General features: G+C 35.1%; 1 long non-coding RNA gene across 1 annotated transcript in view; it reads left to right on the top strand.

The window, feature by feature from the left end:
• Positions 1–18,289, top strand: part of LOC129231846 (uncharacterized) — a 46,092-nt gene extending 27,803 nt beyond the window's left edge. The window contains exon 4 of the long non-coding RNA XR_008581306.1: positions 18,167–18,289. This is a non-coding gene — a long non-coding RNA (uncharacterized LOC129231846). The remainder of the gene's footprint in view (positions 1–18,166) is intronic.
• Positions 18,290–21,400: the final 3,111 nt, after the last annotated feature.

Below are 21,400 nucleotides of genomic sequence, written 5' to 3' on the forward strand. Positions count from 1 at the left end.
CATGAGCAATGATACAATGCCCGAATTATACGGGAGTTTACCTCTCATTTTATCAATCAAAAAATACGATTACATAAAACTCCCCTCATGCTCACTTCTAGCGACTGAATGATTTTTTAGAATAAAAATATAAACAATTAAACCCTATTGGGACAGTTCTGGAAAATTTTGTTCTCCGATATTGTTTTTTTTTAAATAATTTTAATAAATGTTTTAAATAATATAAATAATATCGCTCGTTTGGAAGAAGAGTGCCACAATACGAAATTTTTAATTTCCTTTTTTTTTTTTGCTTAAAGGCCTTCAAAGGACGTTATCTTCTTTAGAAAATGACATTTTTTAAAAATATTAACCACTGGAGAGCACAGCAAACTTACGTTTCTTAATGTAAATTGCCTGAAGAGTTCAACTTCAAACGGTTCTGCTGTAAAATTTCATTTTTTCGTATTCTGGCACTCTTTTTCTAAATGAGCGATAGATTAATATAAATAAATGAGCGATATATTCCGTGTTGGGCATAAAATTCTCAGTATTTTTCTTCCTCTTATAAGTCTACTAGGAAGGCGTCTTTTTACAAGCAAGTGATAAGATGCGACTGACTGGATCCAGACTTGTAGAATGCAGTGGCGGCTCGTCACTATGGGCTGGGTGGGCTGGGCCCACCCGATAAAATTGATCATAATTAAATTATTTAAAAATGTCTTTTGTGTTTCAGTTTTAAATAAAATCAGGGCATGAAACTGATTTTAAATTTCTAGCACTTTGCTAATCGCTAATATAAGAAAAAAAGTGTTCCTTTTCTATCAAATAGCGACAGTGCTTCAAGAATGATTCTTTAGGCCATTTTAACGGCAGCCCACAAAACCAGCGAGCATTAAATCAAAGTAACGAAAGCGGCAAGCAATATCACTCCGAACGATGCGTATGGGCCGGCTCCCTTCCTGCCCCCTCGAAAAATATCTTCATTCAATAGCAATAGTGTAAGCAATGAGAGGAACGTGTCTTGTCTCGCGTCGCTTATACTAAGTTTCAGTGAGGCGATGGGCAGAATTTTCGGAGCCCACCCCACGGGGAAAGGAAAAGTTCTCTCATCGCTTTCTCTTTCTCTCTCTCTCTTTTGATTTAATCCATTTTTTTCTTTTCTTTAATCTTAAACGGCTGTTACCATGAGGTACTGGGGTTTACAATATTTTGGGTTCCCACTCATTTTATTGCATGGGATGTCCATTTTAATTTGTTTATTTTCCTTTATGGAACTTTGAGCGCATTCTCGAAATTTCTGAATGGACATTTTATTTTCGAAAAGGCGCTTGCCATTTTTTAAGTTTCAGTTTGAATTTAGGTTCAGTTGGTTTTCAGTGTCGTGCTAATATAATAAGAGTTGAAACTTTATATTTTTGAATTAAAAGCTGCACCTAAAATAATCTTCATTGGGTGAGATTTTTTCAATTTTCTTATAAGCTATGATATTTGGTTAAAGTAATAAGTCTTAATCGTGTTGGCCTTATTGTCACGTCTTTTCTGCGCTAGAGTATTCTAACTCTGAGCAAACCTAAATTATTACACAATGAAAATTAAAAGTAATTTATATTTCTTATAAAAAGAATATATTGGTAATTCAGTAAACTGTGTTTGTAGAAGAAATAGTTACCATTTTCGTAATTTGATATATATGAGGCAGTGAGAAGCAAAGGGATGTAAGTGGCAAAATTAAATATTTGGAGCTAACCAGTACAAATGGTAGGTGAACCTCTCCTCTGTCTTAGGGCAAGAGATAGCACTAATAGCCCTGGTAGGTACTGCTCTACAGCATGATTTAGAAAAAAAAAATCTATGAAAGCCTACTTAGGAAGTTATCTTTAAACGCGTTTCACTCAAAACTTGAAAATGTCCACTTACATCCATTTGCTTCTCACTACCTCATATAATAACGAAGCATATTAAAGTGAAAGTTCATGCTGCTGCATGATCCTAGTCACAATCCAATTTTTGCTATTCTTTATGGGAAAAAGGAGGGAGGGGGGGGGGGGGTCTTATTGGTCTTCATTGCCTTATTATTTGGCACGCCCATCTTAGTTCTCTTCATTTTATCTGTTTGCCTTTTTCTTGTGAAAACTTTATACAATCGTCAGAGGCAACCCGACCTTTTGGGAGGAGAGTGGTTCATTTCTCAATTTATAAAATGAAGCTCCTAACTTTATCGAATGATATAAATAAAGCATGCACACATACTAAAACATAATTAGAAGATACATTAGGCCTGAAAAGCTATATGGACTCCAAATTTGCCAAATAAAGAGACTTTTGGGAGGTCACAATGACCTCCATCAGGGCGCCCACCCGCCAAATTAAGCCACGAGCCGCCGCTGGTAGAATGTGTAGCATGTTGCGAGATGGGAGAGAGAAACCAAAGCTGAATTGTCGAAGGGATAATGTCCAACTTAGTCTCCTGGAGTTTAAAAGCCCACTCCGAATCTGACTCCGCACCCCTGGCAGAGTTTCAGACTCTAAGGAAAAATACCCGACTCGGACTCTAAGAATTTTAAAGCTTTCGACTCCGACTCCGTCACCCCAAATCAGTTCGACTCCGATGCCGACTCAGCAGCCCTGAGAAACGGTTATTCCAAGTGGCACGTCTAAAATCTTTGGCTCAGACAATCATTCCTCCAAGGTCAGAGTGAAGAGTCGCGTGATTTAAGGATTGATAAGACGGGCGAGGCTGTAAACTTGTGTACTTACCTTAATGTGAAGATAAGGGGACCTCTGTAAAGGCCACTGCTCTCACAACGAGCTAAAACAGGGGGGTGGAAGATAACGAAGAAGGTTGGGGATCAGTTTTTGGCGCCGGACAAGTGGTTGATGCTCCAAATATTCTGTAACGGACGGACAAACCAAGTTGAGTACACATATATAGTTTTAAAAGAAGCATATTACCGATCTCCTACTTGCAACCGAAGAAATAAACAGTCAGTCAACAATAAATAGTCAGTAAAATATGAAAAACAGCTTTTAATTACACAAAAACTGCAGATTACTGCATTGCACGGAACGCCTTCAATGCAAAAGAATTGAGCTTGTGGGTAAAAAGTGGATGGCTCTTGTCGGGTATCTTTTCATTCATAAGCTCATTTCTTTTGCATTGAAAAAATGCATTAATTGCAACGCCGAAATATGTGTATGCAGTAACCTGTAATTTTTGTTCAGTTAAACGTTGTTATATTTTATTTAACTTTTCACGCACAACGACATTTATTCGATTCAAACTAAAATCAGTTAAATATAGTAGCAAATGTCTAATTACTCCGCATCTTCTCACCAAATGAATTATTTTCAGAGGCTTTTGTCTTTCCACTAGCACAGCTAGATTTTTCTCGGGGGAGGGAGCTCATAATGTGTATGCGTATATTATATGTATGCTCATTTCCACTCTAGGTTTGGCAGTATGGCTTAAAATCAAGGGCGTTATTGAGTTAGTTTTAATCTCCGAAGTCTGGTACTACTGATCCTATACCTTCAAATGAAAAAAATATATAAAAGTAGTGGAAGAGAGTCGAAATTGACGAATTGTTCATCTTTTTGCCAAGTCGGTTTTTTTTTTTTTTTTGGAGGCCGAGGCTTACATTTTTCCACTAGTACAGCCAAAAATTTCTCCTGAGGGAGGAGGTCAAAACAGTACTTCTATAAATACAAATATACCATACCAGGATTAGCAATATGACTGAAAACCAAGGACTCTGGAGCTTATTTTAACCTACGATCTGTATTTTTCCATTTGAACGGCACTCAAATGATTTAACTAATACGGAAAAGTAAGGGCAAAAACACACATATCATTAAATCGAATACGCAATGTTAATCCAAAAATAAGCTCAGAAAAGCGCTATATTGTTGGTAGCCTCTGGCAAAAATCAGTCTTGAAATTGAACTAATTTCTTTCTCTTATGCAAAAAACTCAAGTTGCAACATTTTTTTTTTTTTTTTTTACAGACATGTGATACACAACGACTCTATTCTTAAGGCTATTTCAATGAAAAATTTGTATACCTCATTGGTCATGAGGTATACGGATAGTGTTTCATCATAGATAGTGTTTCATGTCACCCACTACAAAACCAATCGACATCTTTTATCGCAAAGTGGATGTATAACATCACTACTCCTGACAAGAAAATTATGACGAATGAGGCAATGAACGAGTGATCCGTTTTGCGATTACTCTCCAGCGCACTTTTTTTTTTTAAAAAAATTTCGTGCGAATGATAAACAAGCCTCAGAACAAAGATTGTTTTTCTCAGATGAGAGATCGATCCAGTTCACAAACTTCTATCAAATAAGAATATCTATAAGTTTCATTCATTCTAATCGCGAGACATTTTTTGGTAACTACTCTCAACTGCTGCAACACCACCAAAATAGACCATTTTTATCTAAGTTCTTGTGATAAAAAAATATACAAAATTTTCTCGAACTCTTTTTTCCTATTTTTTCCGTTTAAATCGAGTATTGCATCAAAATTTTGAACTCATTACAATAAATAGTGGGTTAATATATGTAGTATTTTCAGATAATCTTTATTGATTTATTTTAGTGTGTTTTTATCAGGTGCCAGTTTAGTGCTTAAAATCTTTTTTTAACGGCATTTGAATGGTGTTTTTAAAATTCAATTATGTTCTATTTTGCGCATTTTTAGCAGGATCTGTAAGGTGAGAAAATCGTTAGAAAACTTTATGGTGAGAGATTGTTGCCGAAATTGTGCATTAATATTCGAGTGAAATAGACTTAGCAGTAAATAGAGTAAAATAATGCTGCAAAAATTTTTAACATTAACAGTGGCACAAAACGTGTACTTTTTATGAAAAACAAGATGCAATATTTCGCTGCAACGCACTGTTATGCTACTGTGCTGCGTTCACGAGAAAGATCGATTAGCCTGTAAAAAACTTAATGTGCCATTTGGCGACATCAATCTCGTGTTCAGTTTTCATAAGAACGAATTGGTGCCAAGCAGATGGTGAATGCCAATCCTATTATTGTTTAACATTTTTACTTATTACAGAGAAAATCTCCAAAAGTCGCATAGCCGCAAACCTTCTGGTAACCTGTTTGTTTAGTTTCGGTGTATCTTTTCCGTGAACAGAGTGTAGGAGTGACGAGAAATGTCACAAACGGGCTTTTACTCGATGTATGGGCAAAGAGGAAGTAATGTTCAAAACTGCGTAGAAAAAAAAGCCTTTATATATATACCTGCATTAGAAAAAATAAATAAAAAACTTTTTTCACCAAATTTCTCAAAATGGGACTTTATTGCGCTTTTAAATAAGAAAGTTTTGTTTGCCAGATCCTGTATATTTTCGTAAAAAATAGAGATAGTGCGAAGGTATGCTGTGTTTCAAAGCCGTACAACTTTGCTCGGAAATAAAGAGCATTTTGTAAAATACACGTATTATCAACACCTCCATTGTGAAAATTATGGTTTTTAGCACGGATTTAATTCCTAAAAGTTGACAGTAATAATTTCAATTTCGAATTGGGATGACAAGTGGCAAAGCCTTTTTTTTTTTTTTTTTTGAAAAAAATAAGAAGTTCAATTTTTAAAAAGATGAAAGTGATTTGAAATTGAGGAGTAATTTATAAAAAGGGAACATATCCACTTTTTAGAAAAATTCATTTTATGACATTTTCTAAATCTTTCAGATGATCTTTATCAAATCACTTACTCTCAAAAAGTACAAACGTGGAAAATCCTATTTTATTTAAGGGTCAAGTGTGACTTTTTGATCAAAAGGTAACAAATCCGTCCTCTGCACGTCTTATTTTGAGCAAAAGGGGACATAGCCTGAAAGAATCTGTAGTACAAAAATTTTTAGATCCATAGGAACACATGTCCAAAATCCCCAAATTTTAATCCACTACTTTTAGGTTCATGTACTTCGATAAGAGAATATGAGAAGGTGAATTATTAGGGTTTTGGTGAAATTGGAATTCTCAACATTCAGGTTTTCGTTCAAAAGGGCACATATCCAAAATTAAAATGGCGGTATCTACTTGTTTTTTTTTTTTTTTTTTTTTTTTTTGAGCAATCACGATTACTTATTGTTCTCATTTGACTGTCCTTGACATTACGCTGATTTTATTCCCCCCCCCCCCCCCCGCCTCCCTCTGCAGCACTCCCGTTGGAAGGACAGGAGCCGTTTCTAGAAACAATAACTCCAATAAGTAAGGTCCTGTCGCAACTCGTAATTGCGAAACACATAATTTGAATTCAAAATTTCAGAATTCAAATTAATTATTACTATTTTTTACTCAAACATTTCTTACTCTAGGCAGTGATTAGCTGTGCTTTTGTGCTCAATTCTGTACCCAGAGAAGTTGATAAAACTATTTTGCTCTTACCCTAATTCGTTTTTCTCACTTCCTGAATGTTTTTGAAAAATGGATATGTTCAATTTTGATAAACTAGTCTTCATTTGATTGAAACTAACTTTGTTGTCCGAAAATGTAAAGTAATCCTATTTCTATTTTCTCAATAAGCATTGCCAAAGGGTCCAGTTCGTTGTGGAAACAGTTGGTGTGACAGCTTTTCGTGCGTGGGAAGTAAATCTTCCTCCGCTGTCCCCCACTTTTCAGCTCAATGGATGGTCAGTATCATGTCCGGTTGAAAAGGGAAACATAAATCCTTCAGGCGAGACTGTCTGCAAAACTGGTAATAAAGATGATGGAAGAATTTCCGACTCAGAATTAAAATCTCTTGACGAATTTCCTGTTTCATACCATCTTCAGATCTACATTGAGTTAAGTAACGGGAAGTGGAGGATTTAGTAGACTGCGTTCCCATGTTAGGTTCCTCTTCAAAACGCATGTAAGGATGATGTTGTAATTGTGAATCTTATTGGATAATGTGAATATACTACGCAATTAGTGATTGCAATACCGGTATACCTAATATTGATAGTTCGTGCTGTTTTGTAAAACCGGTATTTTATAACAGGGGTGCCCCCCCCCCAAGTTCGATGGCGCAAATACCCTCCCCCCCTTTTTCTCAACCCTCTTTCCCTTCTGTATTTTTTATTTTTAGCTCTCTATTTTATTTATTTTTAAAAGATATTATTTATTTATTTATTTATTATTATTATTATTTTATTAGAAGACTTCTGTTCTATGCCAGTGACGCACACACACAAATGAAATAATATATAAACAGAACAAAATAAAACAAAATAAAAAATTTAAATTAAAAACAAATCAATAAATAAATTTAAATAAATTAATTAAAAGGAATTTACCCCCCCCCCCCCTCCCCGCCAAAAAAAAATTTTTTTTGATGGTGCAACTCACGCCACAATCCCCCTCTGTGAGCACCCCTGTTTTATGAAGTAAAATACCTGCATTTTCGGTATTTTCTGCAAATAATAAATATTGGTCATTGTTCAATTAAAAGAGTATCTAGTTTGGCTTATAAGATGTCTACTGCTATTTTGTATTATTTTTATTTATTTACTAGAAAATCGCCTTGACGGGTGAAAATTGTTTCTACATTTGAACGAAGCAATTGCCTGTTTGGAGATAATTTGATCGTTGAAATTTTAACCCTAACAGCAGTGGATTAACCCTTAACTCCAGAAGATAGCGTCAATTGTTGGCCACTTTTTTGTTCTTTCATTCTCCTAAAATTACAGTTTAGTTACCGAATCCAGTTGAGCCTTGTCAAAGTAAAACATTTCCCTGCATGTCAAACATTACCAAAAAATATTATGAAATTATCTTGCTATGGCGCGAGTTTCGTTGGTGACGTCAGAGTGTTACTCGATCAGTGAATTGGTATTAATATATGAGGATTTCTCCCCCCCCCCTCATAAATGAGGCAATCTAAGTCAATTATTTGATGCTAAAATTTGGCTCCTAAAGCACGAATTTATAGATAATCAATGATAAAAGCAATGGGTATTTTCACCACTATATAGTGTGAAGAATCATACTTGCGCGCTAAATAAACAAATATATATATATATATATATATATATATATATATATATATATATATATATATATATATATATATATATATATATATATATGCGAGTTGGTATTTGCTGTTTCTCATAACAATGCTATACCTTTCATTCCTTTATTGTATTGTAAAGGTCCCGTTTTACCTTTATTTTTCGTTTCTAATGTTATAAGTTATTAACTGATCTTATTATTAACATTTGATTATAACATTTAGTCCTTCATTTTATATTGTTTCATAATGTAACTTTTTACATTTTTAGAGTTTGTGATCTTTTTTTAAATAAAATTGTCTGATATGAAACGAGCATGTTTCTGTTACTTTTTTTTATTTCATTTATTTAGTTATTTATTCATATATTTTGTTTTTAAAAATATTTCTTCCACGCTAGTTAATACCAGGAACCCGATATCACGTTTAAAAATAACAAATAGCGGAACTGTATTTCTGGTCCGGTATTGCAATCACTTATATGAAATACTGGCATCAATTTTAGGAGGTTCCAACAGTTGCGTCTGAATGCTCTGATTGAATAATTAATTGTATTTCTGAGGAAGTTCAGCCACAATATGTACATGAAAATAAAATGGTATCTCTCAAATGTATGCAGTTGATTTTTAAACCTATATGACGTACCTTTTTAATTTTTATGCATTAGAAAAGTATTTAAAAATTAGGCATTTATTGGCACCGACATTGTTACTTCCAATGATACTGTAGCTCAAATTCAAACTAATGAAGATAAAAATAATAATAATAATAGAGATGATGAAAGCAATATCAACAACGACAAATGTGAAGAATTGTAAGCTTAACAGGTCAACGTACTCTTTTTTTTTATGTGAGAACTTTAAACTTGTTTCGAAGCTAGGGAGTGCAACTGATGTTTTTCGGACCATGAGTATTCTTCGAAAACAGAAGCAGAAAAAAGACCTAATGAAACAGTTCAAAGCAAATTTTCTCGGTGGTTATCTACAAAAACTTTTTTTTTTTAATATATTAATTCTTATGATTTTTTTCTACACGAACTCATTTCTTACGAACACTCGGTTTTAACGAGCAAATATCGCGGTCGATTTACTCTCGTTATAAGCAAGTTCGACTGTAGCATGAAATAGAAAAAAAAAAAACCAGTATACCGTTATTGCAGTCCATGTTAATTAGTAGAACTGATGTTTGCGAAAAAAGAAAGAAAGAAGACAGAATGAAAAACAGAATGTTCTCTAAATTTTACCAACACCATCTACAACAAAGAGAAATAAATATTTTAAATTGACTCGCAGCATTTTTTCACCAAATCCATGTCTTCTCGAAAACCTAAATCCACGGAATAAGATCATTTTTAAGCTTTTTGATTATTTCAGTTCGTTTTGTTGAAGCTGAAAGAGTTATTTGAAGCGATGAATATGGCAATACAAACACCTGTTGATATAAAAACAAAACTTTCCTCTAACTTTCTCTACAATTATATTCGTAATAGCAGGTGTTGAGTCCCGAGTGAATGATGGTGAGGACATCAGGCCTTTATGCATTAAGGCATTTTGGCCAAGTCATTACATTTGATTAAGATATAGAAGTGTTGTGCCGTATTGTGCGTAATGACCTGTGTTGCAGCACACATGAGGCAGTGAGAAGCAAAGGGATGCAAGTGGACATTTTCAAGTGTTGAGTAAAACGCGTTTAAAGATAACATCCTAGGTAGGCTTTCATTGACTTCTTTTTCTAAATCTTGCTGTATTAGCAGCAACTACCAGGACTACTAGTACCATCTCTTGCCCCAAGACAGAGGAGAGGTTCATCTACCATGTGTACTGGTTATTTCCAAATTTTTAATTTTTGCCAATTACATCCTTTTGCTTCTCACTGCCTCATATAGCAAAAGTATTTCGAAACAGTTACCCTATGGTTTTAATCCAGTGGCGTACCTAGCAGGGGAGACAACCGGGGTGGTAATGTAGGGTCTCAACCCCCCGCCCCCCCCCCCACACACACAAATACGAAGTTTTTTTTTCTATGAAAACATAAAAATGTGAAATTTATACAATTTTCAGGTTTGTGTGTTTCGAAATTTTAAATGGGTTCTTGTCAAAATCCAAATAAAAACTATGAACACTTTTTATTTAACTAGCACTAGACGTATGTGTGCAGGCTGTTGAGAGGTCAAAAAAGTAAGGGGGTGTATGTAATTGATGGCAATCTAATTATTTCAAACGTATCTGAAACACATGGAAAGATAATGGGGTTCAGTTTTTTTGTATAAGAGGAAGTCACTACTAGGTCTTAGTATTGACAATATCAACCAAATTCTGAGCATAAGTATTCACTCCATGGTGTGGGAGTAGGGGGTGCGGTGGGAGTTCCCCGGAAAATGTTCAAATTTGTGGTCTTAAAAATGCATTTTAGCTTCATATTTTTTAAAAAACTTGCAATTTCACTTTGGGTGTCACCCCACAGACGGGTGACACCCGGGGTGGACCCCCCCCCCCCACAACGAGCGACACCACTGTTTTAATCCAATTCAGTTTTTGTTTTGTATTGTCTGCTAACAGCGATGAATTGTAATCTCTTTTAGAACGTGCATCATATCACGTTAGTGTTTGTACGAAGGTTAAGTCTGATGCAGATAAACGAAGGTAAAATTTGCGGAAGGAAGGAGATAAAATGTTTTCGAACGTCGTGAAAGAAAAAAAGCTTCTTTTCTTGTTCGTTTTTCGGGTGTATATGCGTGGTTCCGCTCGGAGAGCCAGAGAAAGCAGCTGCTTGCTTGAGCATTCGACTGAACATCCACGCAGGAAATCCCGTAGGTTACCATCTGCTAATGATGTGACTTCTCGCCAATTTTGGCGATTTAATGCCCGTCAAATGTTTTACGAAAGGCATCTGCTGTAGTATAAACATCGCCGTAATTGATTGAGTTTCATCAGTCTTATTTTGTTACTGGGTGAAAAATTCTGATGGTATTTGAGCATAGGACACAAGGGCGCCTCGAACTTAAATGTTTGGGAGGGCAGAAATTCTCAATTTGCCGAATGAAACTCCAAATTTCGCCGAATCTTGATAATTTTGCCGAATCGTCAGACAAAATTTGCCGAACTAGAAAATTTTCGGAAGGTCACAGTAATCTTTCAAAAGTGTCTGTGACACATGCACGCATTCATGCCCAAGAAGGATAAAATAAATTAAAATGTCTCGTAATAATTATAATAAGTATCAAAACTAATAGTACGTTCTAAATTTCTTCCTGAATGCTTCAAGCTTATTATGAGTTCAAGAACCATGCAAGTCAATAAGACAGCAGATGAAGAGGATATCATAAATATTTTTCTTGAACTTCTTGTAATGTTTGCTCATTGAATAAATTATAAACTGAAAACGTGATGTAGACAAAGTTGTATGTTCCAGAGTAAAGTTGTAGTGTTGTTTTTAATCAAAGTCCCCCCCCCCCCCTTTGATTGATACCCTCCCCCCCCCCCCGGAGTAGAAGAGAAAAAAACTTTTAATACAAAATCCTCCATTAAAAAAAAAAAAGTTTAGTCATATTTTTAAATAGCTTTTAGTTTATTTACACAAATTTTCAAATATCTTAATAATTATTATTGCACTGAAAAAAGGAAATAAATATGATCAATTAATTTCTGGAAAATATTAAAAGCAAAGAAACATGACTACAAAACCGCTACAAAATATTGCTATGAATTTATTAAATTTTACTCATTTTGAAACAATAAATTCGGAAATCAGAAGAACAACACTTTTTGATGTTAACTGCAATTGCTTAAGTAGCAATGTAAGTATAAATATTTATAAAATCAACGTCAGATCACATTGGAAATTCATGGTAACTAGCCTGTTTTTTGGATCCTCGTGTTTCCGGCAAGTTAAAGCGGTTCATCATTTTTACTGAAATGAAAAATAATTTCCAGTGAAATCTTTGGAAAGTTGTTCTATTGGCCTTTGATAAATCCAAGCTTCATTTTCCTTTGTTTTTTTCGTAAATCGATTCTGAAAAAGCAAAAAAAAAAAAGGGATAAAGATGGAAGAGACTTCTTGGAGGTGCTTGAAAAAAAAAATTTTGAAAAAAAATAGAACCGACTTCAAAATTGCTCTAAAAAGTGAAAAATAATTTTATTCTTTAAACACCATCGATAATACTTTTAAACATAATTTTTGAAGTTGGCGCAAAAACAAAAAGTAAAATCTAGTGTAACCATGCTCCGTTCATATTTTTTTCAGAAAATTAAGGAAAAGTTAGGAACGAAACATTTATATCGTTGCTCAAATATTCTGTCATCAATGCATAATGTATGTGGTAGTTAAGAATGGGTTAAATTTATAGTTGTAGTTGAGTTATGGCTGTGAATGATCTTATCTATCGTTTTTGCGCCAACTTCAAAAATTATGTTGAAAAGTATTATCGATGGTGTTTAAAGAATAAAATTATTTTTCACTTTTTAGAGCAATTTTGAAGTCGGTTCTATTTTTTTTCAAAATTTTTTTATTTCATTCTTTTTAGTGTAAATGTAGATAACTCAGTAAAAGTAATAAATTACCATCACGAAACTTCACCATATTTTTTTCATAAAAATGCTCCAAACTAAAAAAGCATAAAAAGAAAACTATAAGCACGCCTTAAACTTTAAGCGATTGGCACTAAAAATTTATCTTTGTTCCTCTCTGGAATTCATAATGTATGTTAATTTAATTATAACCATTGAAATATTCAGTTTTCCGTAACTAATTTGCATTTCACAGCATACAAGTTGCTTGTGAAGCAATCCTGTATAGTTGAGGTAAACCTAACCTGGTAGTATTGTGAAGGCTAAGCAGATCCTGATTACTGCATCCCCTCGCTTCCAGGTTAGGTTTACCCCCACTGTGGAGCAATGACACTGAAGAAACTTGATGCTTGCTTCAGAGAAGCCTTTATTCAAAAGTATCATTACCATTCCTATTAATGTTACTGTTATATGTCACAAAACTTTTATAACGATGGGTTTCATATTTAATCATTTAATAGGAAAATTGCATGAAATTTACTGTTTTTTGCCCATAACTTTTTTTCTAAGTAACAAATATAGTCAAACAAAGTAATGGGACCTAAGTTGAGCCATCCCCTATCCATTAAAAAAATAATCATCAAAATCGGTTCACTAGGTGAGACGCTGTGAGTGGACAAACAAAAAAAAACATACATACGGTATGAATTGATAACCGCCTCCTTTTTGAAGTCGGTTAAAAAGAGATTGGTCTCTGAGTTTGGCGCCAGTTGAATAACAGGCGACGTTATTTCAAGCCACGCCTTTTTTAAAGAGCGCTCAATTTTTAAAGCCTGTTTTAAAACTATTCCTTTAATTTTCTTGCAAAATTCTGTCCCAGTTCGATTGTCTGGTGCTAATGAACTATTTCCAACTGTTCGATTGATCACAGCTTCCCAATTTTATAAGATATAGTTATTTCTAGGACTTAATCTTTAATCTCTTAATGAACAATACAAGTGCAGGAGCCCTGTAGTCTTCAGAACTTCATTTTATGTGTTAATAGCCTGAATTCCACCAATTATGAGAAAATGCACAAACAATTTAAAAGAAGTGCGAGAGCTAGGCTCCCCAGATATTTTTGTGTTATAACTCGTTGATAAAAGAACCTTTTTTTAAAAAAATATGCATATTAACTGACAATAATAGGGGTGTATCTAAAAAAAAAAAAAAAAAATACGCATATATATATATGAATTTAAAAAAAAGTTAGAGAAAAATCAAAGTTTTAACGCAGTATTAGTTTTAACTGTATATTCTCAAGCCCTAGAATATGAGCAAATAAGTTATGACGTTGTGTTTTTACTGTTAGTTTTCTCAGTCTAAACTAATATTGTGTTTTTAATGTTTCAATGTTTGAACAGCTTTCCTCCAATAAAGAAATTTTAATTGTGCCACAGTTTATTATATCGATAATACGCCACTACTCCCCAGCAGGGCCGCCGAGAGCCAAGGGCCCCTTGTCAGTTGGGTCACTCCACGCCCCTCCCCCCTGTAAACTTATCAAACTTATAATAGCATTCCGATTCTGATCCGGGCCCCTAGTTTCTAACTAGGCTGACATGGCCTCTCGTCGGTCTCTCCTGCTCCTCAGTTATAAACTAGCTTTGTGCCAGTGGCGACACCCTTTTTATGTCCAAATGCTATTGAATCAAATTTTAAAAAATGCGAAATACTAAAATTTTCTAGATTTTTTTTATTAATAGGAATTGTACTGTACATGCTTTTTTTGGTTTTTTTCGGGTAGGAAAACATAGCGTCACTAAAGGGAAAAAACTTGGTAACAGTATTCGGGAAATAAATCACTCGGAAATTTTACTGAAACGACTTTTTGAAAATGTCATAAAAAACGCTAAGTGCCGGAGTGCTTAATTTGAATGGGAGCTCTTGTGCTTTGCATAAACCAGGGATGGAAAACCCGTGGCAACGGCAGAGCATTAACAGTGGCACGCGAAGACTTACTGAATTTTTTCAAAAATTGAGCAATAAATTTTATATGTATCCTTTTTTTTTTTCATCAAAATGTAATGTATGTGTTCATGGCTTAAGCGAAGATAATGCACGTTTTTATGACTAGATCAGACATAAGACACTTCATAGTTCGGCACATCATAAAGCACCATATTTGCGGATAGGTGTGATAATTTATACTTTTAGATACCAGTGTGAAGGTAGTCTAATCTTCAATGAGAGGACATTTGCCTTCAGTTCATTTATGTGTATTGCCGACTGATAATCTCTAATAAGAGTGAAACTGCAGTATCTGGATGTCGCATTTGAGCTATCGGTATGCGCTTGTAGTCATGCCTTAGCTTTGGCTTGGTAACTTGTAGCTCATTATGTTCAGTTTAAAATCATGCACTAATTTACAGGGTTGCGGAGTCGAAGTTGGGCTCATTTTGAGGAAAAAGAGTCGGAGGCGAAAGTCGAAGGTTTGAAGTTCCAAGAGTCGGAGTCTGTCATTTTCCCTTCAAATCGGCAACTCTGCCAGTGCTTGCGAAATCAGAGTCAAACTTATTTTAAGGTAAATGAGTCGGAGTCGGAAGTCGAAGGTGTGAAATTCCAACAGTCGGAGTCGGAAGTCGAAATTGTGAAATTCCAACAGTCGAAGTCAGTCATTTTTCTTCTAAGTCTGCAACTCTGCCAATGCTTGCGGAATCGAACTGATTTTAGGGTAAAGGAGTCGGAGGCTCTTAAAACTTCCGGAATTTGAAGCCGGAGTCGGTCATTTTCCCTCCGACTGCGCAGCCCTGCTCATTTACGACCGCAAGCACAAGCAGATTAGGAGTATGTTTAAGCAAAATTTTCCATTACACTGATCAAAATTTTGATGTTTAAAAGCCAAAGTATCGATTTTATATCGATTAAAGCGTCGGCGGAATTGAGCTGTCAAAATTTGGCCGTGTTGGTGACTTTCAATTATATGGAAACCGGCATTTCTCACGAGAAATCTTACTCATGAGAACACTCATTCACGGCCGGTTGAAAAGTGGGTAAAATTCCTGCCTCAATGCGCTCATTTCAAGCGTTATAATTTCCCAGGCGATGAGATTTGTTAGCAGTTTTGGATTCATTTCGGAAAAGATTTTATTAGGATGTACTCGGATAATTTCCTTTCTCTGTCTCCAGGGCCTCAGAGAGCCAAGGGGCGGCGACATAACTGACTGGGCCCCTTGTCAGTTATGTCGCCCCCCCCCCACCCCCAAAAAAGAGAAAAAGAAAAGGGGAAAAGAAGAAAAAGGAGGAAAGAAGAAAAAAGTAGAAAAAGAGAAAAAAGAGGGGGGGGAGAGAAAAAAAATCAAAACTGTTTACTAGAAAACAGTTAACTCTACTTTAGTAGGTGCCTCAACAGTAAATAATAAAAGAGCAAGTTTTACTTTTAATCTTTACGTTTTCTCTTATTCGGAGTCCCCCCCCCCCCCCTTTCTTTCTTCCTTTCTTTTCTTTTTTTTTTTTTTTTTTTTTTGCATCAATGTCACCGGGCCCTTAATTTCCGACTACGCTGACATGGCCTCTTGTCGGACCTGTCTGCCTCTGCTTTGCAATAGAGTGAAACATCACGTCGCCTAATTAATAAATCCAGTGTAATTATCTGATTATAATTTTTACTTTGAGTTTCGAGTAAGTATTTTTGTACTTAGAGTGTTTGTGTTATGTATGAATTGGTTTCCATTTTATAATACAGTAGAACTCCAACTATCCAACTGGAATGGAACTTCATTCGGATAAATAAGAAATAGCGGCGTCAAAAAGCACAAATTGCAGATTACTGCGCAGACTCGTGTTTCGACGTTTTCAAAGAGCGCCTTTTTCAATGCAAAAAGAAATGAGCTTACGGATATCTTCTCATCAATAAACTCATTTCTTTAGCATTGAAAAAGACGTTATTTGTAACGCCCATGCCCGGCTCCTGGGGTAGGCGATATGGGCGACAGATTTTGGGGGGGGGGGTGGCAAATTTCGAAGTTGAAACATTTTTAAAGAAGTATGAATATATGTTTCAGCTTTATCAGATTCACAGCTTCAATGCTAAAAACATAATTGAAAATGTGTATCAGTGCTTGGATATGCAAGACATAGATCGGAATGTAACTAAAAATTCAATTTAATTTCAGAAACGGCAAATTGCGTGATTTAAAATTTTTTTGAAAATATTAATATCTGATTTAGTGCCATAAGATGCACTAGTTTAATACTAAAAAAGGTAATTTAAAGAGTGTACTAGTGCCCTGATATGCAAAACCCAATTTGGAATGTAACTAGAAACTCACTTTAAATTTAAGCACTTTATTATTATTTTTATTTTATTAATATATTATTATTTTATATTATTATCATTATTATTCAATGGGGGGGGGGCATTTGTCAATATCGCCTAGGGCGGCAAAACTACTAGAGCCGGCCCTGGTAACGCCGTAACACGTATCTGCAGCAATCTGCAATTTGTGCTTTCTGACGTTGTTATTTCTTATTTTACTTTTTTGCACAAAGGTATTTATTTATTCAACTCTCATTCGGATAACCAAAAATTTATATACTTGGGTTTTTCTGAAAAAAATGTCCATTTTAACAAATTACTGTATGCATGTTGAAAATGGGAGGAAAAATTATTTCTAAAGAAAAAGAGTCTTTAATAAATTAAATAAGAAGAGCACTTTTATGCCTTAAGCGTATTTATAAGTGCTGTACAGTAGTAGGGTACAGAATAGGGAACCCCGCTCTGCTATGCCATCTAGGGCTTCCAGAGAACGGACCTTTCGGCCGGGGCCCCCTTACCCATAAGGGAACGAGATCTAAACTACTTACGACTCTAGACACCGTGGACCCAGGTACGGACCTGACTCCGGTGGTGCCCATTGCCTACTCACTGTTCCACTCGATAGCCATTGGGCAGATACAAATCTGCTCACACGCAAGTAAAGAGTGGTCGTTTTACATACGTGGATGCTACACCATCGTAAAACCCTCCCCATTTACCCGGGCTTGGGACCGGTATAGGGACGGGCCTGGTCCCCCAAAGACCAGACCCCACCTACGGCTGGGTTACAGTAGTAGGGTATGTAAGTACCTCGCTTTAAATTAAAGTCATTACTTGGTGAAGACTGAATAACACGTATATAGAATATTATTTTGCGAATACCAGTACCCTTTTTGTCTCAATTTTTATTTTCTGAAATTCTCAGAGCGATTCAGTGATTCGGATAATAGGAGTTTGGGTATAATCGGTGTTCTACTCTATTTAAATATTTCCAATTTTCAGTTTCTGGTAAATTATACTTCTAGCCGTCAAGGTAAATTACTTATAATTACATTTTTTTGCTCTTTTTTTCTTTTGCTTTATCTTTTTTTTTTTTTTTTTTTTTAACAGTCATAGAAAATTCGTGAACCTGTGAAGTATTACGGCAAAAACCGCGTATTGATACGACAATTCGTTGCCTTTCTATGAATTTTAAAAAGGTGTCAAGGACTTTTCGGGGACGCCCTACATATTTTTTTTTTTCAATTAACTTATTTTTACTACTATTATTAACTTCTTGGTGAAAATTTTCTGGCGCCTTCTTGGAGCCGAATATTTTTTGGGTTGAAGTAATATATTTCTAAAAATTATTGACTTTATTTTCAGCTGGAGGAGTATGACTAATGAATCCAACCTGAAGACAAGTTAAAATGCATTGTTACCACAGATGGAAACTTCATTCTTCAAACATTATTTTAAGTATCTGTAATTTCGTTGCTGTAAAATTTTAAGCTTATTAAATACATTTCAATGTAAAAATAAAAATTAATGCTTGATTTTTCGATTCAGAGAGATTTTAGTTTGAGGAGAGTCTATTAGACCCTTGAAGATTTTTCAGCAAACTATTGCGGTAAGAGCGCAGTGAAAGTTCATCCCGTTTGCACAGTTCACTTTTTATGCCATTCGCATAACTATATTATGCATATCGCATATATTTTAACGACAAGAATACGCCTTCGGTGGCTGCTTAAATATGTTTGGCGGCAGTACAAAAAAATTTTTCATCTGCGCAAACACACACAAACATTTCATTTTAATTACATGTGTAAAAAGATATATGCACACATAGCATAACTCAAAACAACATATATTTATTTTTAACGTGAATGAAAGTTTTGGGGGAATTTCGTTGTCGATGATTCTTAACAATTAGAGCATTAGCCAGGGGTGCCCACCTGGGGGGGGATGGGTCATGGCACAGACTGCGCCATTGAATTTTTTCGTGGAATGTTGTTTTGAGGGGCATTTTTGTCATTTGGGGGGGGGGCTCTTGCTTTTGAGGGGGGGTCTTCGTGATTTGAGGGGGTGTGACCCTGCTCTTAGGGGGGCACCCCTGCATTAGCAAATAAGTTTCGCTATTTACAACCATTTGTTATTTTTAAAATACACTAACACCATCAGTGGAATGCGCAGGTTAGGATCGGATCGAGACGATCATTTGGGGGAAGGGAGACTTACTAAAATGAAATAAAAAATGTTAAAGAAATGAAGCATGTCGGGTTTTTTCTAATTAACATATATGAAGTGACTAAATGAAAGTTTAAAATATTTCAAGTTTTAAAAATGGGGGGGGGAGAGAAAATGTTTTCTAGTATTCCGGATCTATATCTAATTCAAAAACTTCTGATTCGTCGCTCCAAATTTTGCCGAATGATAATATAATTTTTGCCGAATAGAATTCCAAATTTTGACAAAAAATGAGAATTTTGCCGGATCATCAGACAAAATTACAGAATAAGGAAATTTTTGGGAGGTAACAGTGACCTCCGATCGGGGCCCCATGTCGGGCTCTCAGTTTCTAGGTAATATTTTGTGCTACATAAACGTATATTTTAAACCCAACGTAGAAAATAAAAATATTATTTCACCTGCAGTGATTGACTATTTAATTTAAAGAAATAATGCTTTTAGCACATTCCAATTTTTTAACTATTAAAACAATTTTTCAACATGCAGTTTTCATTTGCCTGTTCTATTCAGCACTGTTTCGGTTTCATACTTCACTTATTCAGTAATTGTTTATTTCAGAAAATTCCTTTATTTATTAATTATGTTTTTGTCATTTTTATTGACTTGTTTTTTAGACTGAGGCTGCAAACGCTTGTATTTCAAACAAATAAAGACATAAAGCTGGAAATAGAACATTTTACTATGGAAAAAGCAAAACACTCAAACCATTTTGGTAAAGAAATACTGGTGAAAGTGTTCTTACAATACTTTATCAATATTTTAATCAAATAAAAAGAAAGGGGGGGGGGGGAGGTTTCCGAACTCTCTCCCTTGATTTTACGCCACGAAACCAAACAAATGCGCGACTTTGAAAAAGCTTCCGAATCCCTTCCCTTCCCCTATCGCCTATCGACATCAAAGATAGCCAACACTAACGTATTTAGGATTTCGACTTCGAAAAGACTCTTAAGAGTGCGCTCCCACCTAAACCCTCAAAAAAAAAAAAAAAAAAAAGGCCCCACCTCATCCTTAAAGATTGTCTAAAATTCCGTTTTTAAGATTTTAACTTGGAAAAATTATGAAACCTCTTCTCCCCCTTAACAGAAGCAAAGATCTAGAATGCATTTTTAAGACCATACAAAAAATAAAAATTTCGAAGGGTCGGCTTCCGAATCATTACCAAACAAATCGTCTAAAATTGTTTTTAGAGCTACAATATTGAAAAATTTACGCGGCAGGTCTCCCGAACCCCCCCCCCCTTTCCTCATCAAAATCGGAAGTCACTATGCGTTACCTAAGTTTCAATTTCGAAAAATAGACGGGGAATCGACCACGAGCCTCTTCTCCCCATATACCAAAGATCGTCTAAAATGCATTTTTAAGGCTACTAATTTGAAAAATATGCCGGGGAGAAACCCACTGACACCGGTTAAATGAATCGGTGGTTAATTGAATCAACCGCTTTAATGAATCAAATTACCAAAAACAGAACAAAATCCAGCTTTATTGAATTAGCCGCTTTATTGAATCAGCAGCTTTATGGAATCAGCAGCTTTATGGAATCAAAGCTGTTTAGAACAAACGTGATTCATATATAAGCGGCGGCCACTGTACTTAGATTTATTAATGACTCCCTTTTATACAAGATATTGAACCATTTCTTCCTCTGTATTGAAACAATGTTTAAAATAATTGAGGGGCCACCGAATTAAAAACACCCTCTCATTTTTTTTTTTTTTTTTTTTTTTTTTTGACCTCGCGACGGCCCTGCCTACCCTTTTGTCACAATTTCACGAATCTTATCACTATCAAAGCGTGGCAATAATTTGTAGACGATCCTTATATGGAAGAAAAGACAGCAAAAAAGTCCGACAAAATGTTTTGACTATTTGAAGCGTTTATAATTTTTTGTTTTCGAAATATTCCAGTGGTATACTTTGCATCGAACAAGGCTAAAGTTCAAAAAAAAAAAAAAAAAAAAAAATCATTTAACCATTCAAGGGTTGCCGCACATCACTGTTTTTCCCCGTAGTTTCACTTTGTTTACTACGTCCCATTTCATTCAGCCGAATTCATGTTTACAGTTAGCAAGGAAACTATCAACAATCAACAGGTGCGGTTAAAGTTATGCAGAATGGTAGAAAAAAGCTTTTTTAGCCTAAAAGGTGTCATTATTTTGCTCATTATCCTTACTTTTTCAAGCGTGAAAGTACGTCTTGCGTCTTTTCTATGGCCTATTAAACTTAACGGGCCCAGAACTAATACAACTTGAAATTTTGTTTGAGGCGTGGAGCCACTGAAATTAGTTTTTTTTTTTTTTCTTTTCAAACTGTTGATTAAACTGTTGTTTTAATGTTTTCCGACCAATGCATTATACGTCTGAAGCATTCA

The sequence above is a fragment of the Uloborus diversus genome, chromosome 10, assembly GCF_026930045.1.
Source record: "Uloborus diversus isolate 005 chromosome 10, Udiv.v.3.1, whole genome shotgun sequence".
Lineage (NCBI taxonomy): Eukaryota > Metazoa > Arthropoda > Arachnida > Araneae > Uloboridae > Uloborus > Uloborus diversus.